A 9,561-nucleotide genomic window follows, 5' to 3' on the forward strand; every position below is an offset into this window, starting at 1 on the left:
TTTCTGGAATTTAAAACTGAATTAGGTGTGATGCTTTCAGTCCGGTGCACTAAGCACCACAATTTGTCATCTGTGCGCCTCTGATCAAGCTGTAGTCTTGTTATGGGATTTACCACGCTGTGTGTGTGTGTGTGTGTGTGTGTGTGTGTGTGTGTGAATGTGTGTGTGTGTGTGTGTGTGTGTGTGTGTGTGTGCGCGCGCGACGCGTGCGCAATGTGTGTGTGTGTGTGTGTGTGTGTGTGTGTGTGTGTGTGTGTGTGTGTGTGTGTGTGTGTGTGTGTGTGTGTAGTGTGTAGTGTGTAGTGTGTGTGTGTGTGTGTGAGAAGCAGCAGTGAGAGCTAGGCCTACCACAACCATTATACTATGTGTGTGCAGTGACACAAGTTACTAAAAGCAAATACACATGCCAAGACACACCCATAGAATTGCACACCAATGCACATCCAAACACGCACATGTGCAATATGCACTCTGTCTCTCTGACACACACACACACACACACACAGACACAGACACACACACACACACACACACACACACACACACACACACACACACACACACACACACACACACTAACACTAACACTAACAGACACACCAAACTAAACTATAAAGCACTAAAGCCTGTAGTAGTCCCAAGGATCACTATCCGCTGACGGAGGCTCCATCCGGAGTAGAGGCTGAGAAGAGCTAAGTGCCACCTCAGCACTACAAGTACACACACAGGACTGGGGGACAGATGGAGTGGATTAGAGAGAGAGAGAGAGAGAGAGAGAGAGAGAGAGAGAGAGAGAGGGGAAAAAGAGTAAAAGATCCACTAAAATACACCCATGTGTAGGGCTGCTCGACATTAGGAAATATCAATATCACAATATTTTCATTCAATATGATGATGTCACGATATTTGCAAACGATATATATTTTTAAATAAAGAAAGCTGTTGCACGCGTACGCGCCCTCAGATCCTTGTTTATACCAAACAATTCACTTCTTTCCTCCGTTCAGTAGCGTGAGAAACACACACAGGGGGAAACACACGCAGGGTGCTCTGAGAGAGTGTAGGTTGGTTGCAAGTCAGCTGCGCTGGCAGTGGCTCACGTGGAGGGGAAGGCTCTGTTGTTGTCTCTTTTGGCTGCAGAGGCAACTGACCAAAATATTGTTTATATCTATATTATGAAATTTGATATCGATACACTGAAATACCTTTATTGCGATATTTCTACGATATATTGCACAGCCCTACCCATGTGAGTGTATCAGTAATAATACGAAAGATGGGAGAAAGAAGAAGAGAAGGGGGACACCCAAGTGACAGGTTCAGTGACATGTCAGTGAGAGGAAGAGGTGTGTGTGTGCGTGTGTGTGCGTGTGTGTGTATACCCTTACGGAAGGAAAATATATTTTTGAATATATGAAATGAAAATATATTATAATATACTACAATATATTGTTTGCCAATATATCATTTTATATTGTACAGCAGTATATTGCACAATATAAAGTGATATATTTTGCGGTATACGAGAATATAGACATTATTGCCGTTTTCGTATATTGACTTATGTATTGCATTATACTGTGAAATATATTGTTGGATATATGGAATTATATCCCATATAGTATATGACTTATTGATAAATCATATATTGATTTATGTATTGTATTATACTGTACAATATATTGTTACATATATTGAATTATACCCCATAGTATATGGCTTATTGATGAATCATATATTGATTTATGTATTGCATTATACTGTACAGTATATTACTGCATATATTGAATTATACCCCATAATATATGGCTTACTGATGAATCATATATTGAATAATGTATTGCATTATACTGTACAGTATATTACTGCATATATTGAATTATATCCCATAGTATATGGCTTATTAATTAAATCATATATTGACTTATGTATTGCATTACACTACACAATATACTGTAACGTACTTTATACAAGGCATTTATGAAGTAATGTAATTACAACAATGACCAAACATCAATTCAATTCATTCAACTGTTGACATTGGTTTATTAAAAACATGAAACCAACCGACCCTTTAACACCACCGCTCACACATGCAGAGACAGAGGGGCAGACAGGCAGGGAAACGCACACAAACCACGACTTGACAACGACACCGGCCAACAGGCCAAATGCTGGTGAAACTTGCCTGTGGCCAGTAACAATTTCAGTCTCCCACTTTGGCCAGTAACTTGTACTTAATGTAAATGCAGAAATATTCTAAAAGAACAAAAAAAAACAAATAAAAAAAAAAAAAAACTGTGGCTGTGGCCGGTAAGCGAAACACCTCACATAAAGCACTGGCACACATGCACGCGTGCACACACACGCGCACACACACAAACACATACGCGTGCCCGCGCCCACACACACACACACACCCGCGCGCGCACACACACACCTTCAGATATATTAAAAAAAAAAAAAAAAAAAGTGAAGTGGAGGTGAATTCAGGGGCAGACCGCCCGCAGCCTCAGTCACTCAAGGTCAACAAGAGGGCTCATAGGCCTGTCCATGGACTTCTTTTTCTCTTGGTGAAGCAGTTCACAGATTCTTTTATTTAGCGACATCCGGATCTCCCCCATCCTCGCACCTGGATGTGCCTGAGCAACAGCATCTGCAAAAGTAAAGTAAAAAGAATGTTAACTCTCTAACCCATTGTGCAGGCGAGACGTTCCATTTCTTTTTCCGTTGGGAAGCGACAAGGAAGCAGAGGCTGGTGACGTAGACAAGCGAGGCGAGCGGGCGGGAAAGTTGGGCTCGGGTGAAAGATATGCTAATGAAACGTAGTGATGGGAAAAAAGTTCAGTTTCAGTTACAATCTAGGGCCACACATTCCAAATGGCCTTGTTTTACCTGTCTAATTCAACCATGTGATCATTCCACCATCGAATCACCAGGCTGAATTGGACAGGTAAAAACAGGTCACCTGGAATATGTGGAACTGGATTGTAACTAAAACTGAACTTTGTCCCATGAAGCGGTAGCAAGTGGGAGAGGTTTCAAATGAAAGTTATTTCATGGAGTTATGTTACAACATTGTACTTGTAGGTAAACACTTGACAGCAGAGCCATGCATGTCCATAAAACAGTATATGAGAACATATAATTGTCGGGAGGAAATGCAAACGAGGATTCATTCTGCCCTTTACGCCAACTATTTAACTGGACAAACAAAAACTTGGGTTTCAATGGCAACATTGCTCGACACGCCCAACCCCCACCTGCTTACATGCTTACCATAACCATCAATTTCAGACAGAGTATTCACTATGGCTGGGAATATTACACCATTCAATCATGAAAGATTAATCTTCTCCATGGCTGTGCAGTACATTAGGTAGTAGTAGTTTCAATGAGCAGCATAGTCACAATAACTAACTTAATCTGGGAACAATCCTAAACAGTGCATCTTTAAAAGGGCAGGCAACTATTTAGGGGTAACACTTAAAATTGTTGACCTGGGTGTGTAAAATATCTTATTATTCATTTTTTGTTTTGTTTTACATATCCTCAGAGGAAGAATGTTGCTAAGCTAGCGAGAATATATGGACCAAAGTCCTGTAAATGATTTGGGAAACATTTATTTTGTCTCTTGACTGACTACCAATGCTCATACAGAGTCCACATAGCAAGTGAAAAGCCAGAGGGCAAGAGGGAGTATAAAACACCACACCACCTACAATGAAAAGTAAGTCCATTCCCCTCCTTCACAGACCCAGGTTTTCAGCAGTGATTTGCCGCCAAATAGTAGTTCATGCTCAAGTCACTCTGGATTAAAGTGTCAGCTAAATGTAATGTAACAAGTGTACTTCTTGTTAGAAAAAATGGAACAGGTGCACAGAACGCTGAAATTGTGTTTGACCAATGTGCAGTTGAAACTTGAAGGGTATGCAACTAGTTTGTGGCCAAATACACAGTTGGTTCATGAAGGGTTTTATTTTTCATGTTAAGCATTGTGTTACATTCTCATACTCCTTCCTTTCAATAGTCTGAAACAAGTGCCCAACATTGCCCAGCTTTGTAAACCCAGGTCAATGATTTTAACCACATTTAGCCCAATGAACCCTTGAATGTAACATGTTACATCAGCAAGTTTCACACATTCAATGTGCAGTTAATAATGTAGCTCAAGTAAACTCAAAATCTGGATGTCCTAACCCACTGCCCCTGACCCATCCAGTCCAGACACCCCCCCCCCCCCAGACAAAGCACACACACACAGCTCAGTACCCCCCCCCCCCCCCCCCCCCCCCCCCCCACACACACACACACCATCCTACAACCAACCACAACTTCACCCTGCAATAAATAACTAGGTTACATCCATTCCATAATTAACATAAAAATAATAAAAACAGGGATACATTCATGTCTACATATCCCCCTCCCAACTTTTACCCTAGCTTCCATCCCCACCAGCAGTACCAACACTAGCTGCAGAGGTCAATTTTGTCCCACTCAATCTCTCTTATTCCCGGTTTATTCAGTAGCTTGATTGAATGAGGTATAAAGGATTTTTTGAAACGATTATATTTGCACCAAGGGAGTCTGAACCTCCTCCCAAAGTTCAGATAGATGTATTCCCCATTTAGTGCATGATCACCAGTGAGTGAGCATAGTAAAGGCACAGTATCGCTTACCATTTCAAGTACTGGAATGCACACCAGTCCATGTGACTATTTTTTCCTCCAGACCATCGCTGCATACCTCTTCAGCAACCTCTGCAAAAAAAGTTAAAAGAGCAACAGAAAATTAACATTCACTCACACACTTAACCTTAAATAGGCACAAGGATACCCAGGGCCGCGTTATCCTATGGTGCAACCGGTGCTGCAGCACCGGGCCCCGCCACTAGAGGGGGCCCCGGACGTCGTGAGATTGGAAAATATGAAACGATATTTTGAGACAATCAATTGTACTTTTGACGCATTTCGCCATCCGTAGGCAAGCAGAGGCGCATATGCATATCTTGTCACCAGGCTAGACAGGCAGCTTGGGCCCCCCAAGACTGTAGCTGGGGAACAGTAGTGGCGATTTGTTACAAGTGTTCTTTCTTTTTAATTTTTGCTTGGCCCCCCTACTGAGCCTAGAATCGCCTCTGCATGCACGCAGGAATCGGAGGTCGGAACTTATCATTTCAGTCAGATGCTTCTGGTTGTGTGCCACCAGTGAAAACGGTGGTCAATCATTTTATAGATTGATGATGGGCTACTGTCTAAAAAATCTGTGAGAAACTCTGCGTCAGCACTTGCTTCAGATTGTACGGATAAACTTCAGCCCGGCATGGATTAACGCATTGAAGAGAAGGTTGGCAACGTTATCCATTTTTGTTATGTCAGTGTTAAAATCGCTTTTTGTAATTGTTGCATAGCGATCATGGACTTGTGCAATCATGTAGGCCTAAGCTAAGCAAACAGAGCACAGCACACCAACCTAACTTTATCTTATTATATTGTTTTTAAACATGGGGAAATAAATCACGCACCCAACTGCATTCGCGAAACAAAAGTCTTGCCTGGCGCGGCGAGGACCACTTCTGAGGTGTTTTTTAAAAAGTGTTCACAATAATTCTACGTAGCAAGTGCACCAACCAGCACTGAAAGTTCTGACAGTCTGACAACAACAGGGCAAGCCAATCTAGCAAACACTAAAATGATATAGGCTAGTTGCATTTTCCTAAAGCAATGTTATGGCCATTTCCCTAAAGCACTGTAAAAGGTCTAATGTCGATGCTCTGTCAGCGTATATCTTTGCGTTCGGCTTTGTGTTCAGTTAAAACATGCCTGGGAACCACTCGCGGACTGTTCAGTTAGCAAGTGGCTCTTATCTGGGAGGGAAAAAAACTTGCGTGATACATCCACATCCACATCTAAACATTTGGCCTACGAGTTTGCACCGTAATCTACTGTAGGCCTAATGATTGCGTACTATTGCATTGTAATGCACCATCTAGATGAAAACCGCTGACTTCTTAATTGGTAGCCTACATTTTGAGGGAATTTCGATACAGCTTCACTTTGCTGTGGTTCGCTGCAAAGGGGATTCCCCTTCCTCGCGTCAAGCGAGTGAGTAGGCTACTTTCCTTTGACAGACAGCCAGTCTTTCCAAGGCTATTGGAAGTTACATTAATTAACATGTGTCTCCCACGACGGTTTCGATTCGACAAATTGGTCGGCAACGTAGCAAAAATAAGAGACTTTTGGTTGTGTTTCTGTTTAGTAGTTCTAGCTGAGCCGACGTTTACTCTGCTAAACGGTAGTGCACAGAATCTCCTCCCTGTCAGCTGGCTAGGCTTCCAATGGCTTGCGTTGCGACTGGTGAACTCAGCAGCAGGGGGTTCCGCGCACCCTTTTTTGTGTTGGAGTAAAACGTCTAGCCTGGGTTGTTTCATGCGTTTTGAATAGGCTATGGCTCATTATAATGTGGCGTAGGGGCCCCGGATTGCGTCTGCACCGGGCCCCGGCGAGGGTTAACGCGGGCCTGAGGATACCCACCAAGCTCATCACTTCTATATCATTGTCAGAATTGTGAGCTAAATCTGGGGGGGAGAGAAGAGAGATGGGGACCAAGTTCATGTCGCGCCCAAGACAAACTAGAAGTTCGGTAGACTGGTGGAACTACAGCATTCTAGCTCGCAGTCGCAGAGCGTCGTAGTGGCACTCTGTGTCTCGTCCCGACAACAGGGAAGACAAGACATTGAAATCGCAGCAGCCAGCATCGTTAACAGTTGCACGTCTGTTCTTGGCACGAAGGCACTCTTTTATGAAGATGATGAAGCGAAGGAAGACTTAAACTCATGTATGTAACTGGCGAGAATGAATTCCGATGAACAAGAATGACTCGCGCATTCGTTTAAGAGTAAACATGAACACCAACATGACTCAATGAATGCAATTGCTGTGAGCAAAGCAAACTCCGAACTATCACAGAGTAGCTGAAGACAACGACGTGTAGGCTACCGTTTTGAAATTCACTAATTTGACGACAAGCAGCAACAGCTATGCTTTACCAAAAATAATGCAGGACATTGCCTCATTTTACTATACTGTAGTGCCCATTTTTAAGCAAGTTAGCGATGTGCATTTAGATCTTGTCGCACTTCACTTCTGCTTTGATTCCCTTGCGTTAGCCGAGTAAGCTAGGCGGCTAATTAACTGAGGCCTGGCTTTCTAGGCTGACGTTGGGGCTCAGCAGTATTAGCCAGATAGATGTTGCTAACGTTCTCTGACAAGCCAAATAAAGTGGGCTCACCTGAAATTGACCACTACAACCATATAATATCGACCCAAGTATTACGTTTACGTTTTCAAGATGTGTAGAACTATACCTACTGTCAATGAGAACTACACACCATTTCGACAACGCAAATATCGCTAGTAGTACAACAGCTTGGTAGCGCGGGAAATTAAAAAAAAATAACGTATTTCTAGTCCTTGGGGGAAAAAATGAACAAACATCCAACTTCGATAACCACTTGGCTAAACTTTGCACATCAACCACTGTAGACGTTTCAGACTATATGCTTGTATATTTATGTTAACAAATTAACAAACTTCTCTTTATAACTTACCTCGAGGCGGCTGGTTGGTTTGTGTCACTGTGATGGGGAGTCTAGTGGCTGGCGACAGTGTTGAGCTAAAATCCGGACCGCGCTCGAGCTCTCGCCACTTTAGCTTCAGGTTGTGACGACGTGACGTAGGCGCGTCATACGTGATATGAGAGCTGAGATGATTCAATCAGAGACTCCTGTATATTGATCAATATATTATTATACCGGTATATGGCCATATATGGTCCACCTAAAATGACTTTATAATGTCGAGTAAATGTCCAATGTCGTGCAAAATGTGCTTGCTGAACTAAAAACATCAAGAAATACAGACCGAATAGTGGAATACAGTTTTGTTTTGCCAGCCATATATTTTAAAATATATGGATCAATATATAGTAATATGTTGTTCAATAATATATTGCTATATATTTTCAAATATATGAGCGTGTTTGTGATATATTGTGATATATTTTCTAATGTATTGCAGTATAAATTGTAGTATATTGCAGTATATTTTCCTTCCGTAAGGGTATACAGTGTTTCCCATACATTGAGGAAACTATGGCGGCCCGCCATAGTTTAAATTTGGCCGCCATAGTTTACGAAAATGTAAAAAAAAAAAAAAAAAAAATTTTTTTTTTTTTACTTTTTTTTTTTTTTTTTTTTTTAAACGATATCCGTTTTTGTTAAAAACGATTTGAATTACGATTTTGAATTTCCTTCGCATTTTCCTCCTGGAGTATATGGGTGATTCTCACGAAAACCAAGTTCCAAATGGACCAAACCTCAAAATTTTGAAAAGACATTTAAATTCAATTTTCCTCTTGGTTTTGCAAGATGGAGGTCTGAAATAGTTGAAAACATTTTTTTGTCATGAAATCATATTTTTTTCTGAATATTTAGTGTCATTTTAATCGGCCAGAGCACCAAAATTCTCAGTACCGCAACATGACATCACAATAGAAAAAATATTAGTAAATCACATTTTTTTGGAATTTCACAGGAATGTTACTAACATAAGTACTCAGAGGTGTATAGAACACAGAAATACTGTATTTTGTATTTTAATATTGTTTTCTATTATTGTGATTTTTCTCATTACCGCAACAAGTTTCATAAGTGGGAGCCTTGTTTTTAGGCTATTTAACTAAAACATCATGTACCTATATAGATTTTACTACAGATGAAATATGAAGAACTACTATTTATCCTAATACAATTACAAACTAAATATAGTTTTGCAACATTAAAACAAATTGCAAATAAATATGTGTTGCGGTAATGAGAATAGTGGTGATCTTGCACTGATTTAGTTCCTTGGCAGGCTCCCTCCTGGTGTCCTAACCCTCAACTGTTGGGGAAAATGTAGAAATATTGTACTTTATTGTATTTTAGTCATTTAATTCACTTCTGTGAATATTTTGCCTTTTCCACCACAACTTAGTTCAGTTGTTGCGGAGTATGAGAAAACTGTTGCGGAGTATGAGAAACCATTGCGGTATATGAGAAAAACCATTGCGGAGCTGAGAAAAACCATTGCGGTGTATGAGAAAATGTGTTGCGGAGTGTGAGTGACCTTAAGCTTCTTTGATCTTTGTGGAGGGCACCTTGATGTCTGGATAACTTTTGTTAGATATTTGTATTAAGACTTAAAAAGACTAAATAATTACCAAAAGAGAACAAAATATACATTATTTTAACAATGAAAACGTTGTGTATCGGTAATGAGAAACAAAAAGTTGTGTAGGCACCTTGGCAACCAAATTGTGAACATTTATCTGGAGAGATATAGAATGAAGAGCCATCTTGGTAGCCATCTTGGGTGTTATGGTAACAGGAATCCCCCCATACAAAATTACTTGTTTTTTTCTGTTACTTCTGGTTTTAAATGATGCTTAAAAATGTTGCGGAGGCTGAGAATTTTGGTCTTTGCCAAAGTTGACCAAAGTTGTTTTTCTTAATATTTT

The 9,561-nt window shown here is 40.8% G+C and overlaps 1 long non-coding RNA gene across 1 annotated transcript; it reads right to left on the minus strand.

The window, feature by feature from the left end:
* Positions 1-2,488: 2,488 nt before the first annotated feature.
* Positions 2,489-7,655, minus strand: LOC134444671 (uncharacterized). Its single transcript, XR_010034062.1, has 3 exons — positions 7,613-7,655; positions 4,683-4,763; positions 2,489-2,656 (listed from the first exon to the last, which is right to left on the minus strand). It is a non-coding gene; the product is annotated as an uncharacterized LOC134444671 (long non-coding RNA).
* Between the last annotated feature and the right edge of the window lie 1,906 nt (positions 7,656-9,561).

Source organism: Engraulis encrasicolus, unplaced genomic scaffold, assembly GCF_034702125.1.
Source record: "Engraulis encrasicolus isolate BLACKSEA-1 unplaced genomic scaffold, IST_EnEncr_1.0 scaffold_651_np1212, whole genome shotgun sequence".
In the NCBI taxonomy this organism is placed as follows: domain Eukaryota; kingdom Metazoa; phylum Chordata; class Actinopteri; order Clupeiformes; family Engraulidae; genus Engraulis; species Engraulis encrasicolus.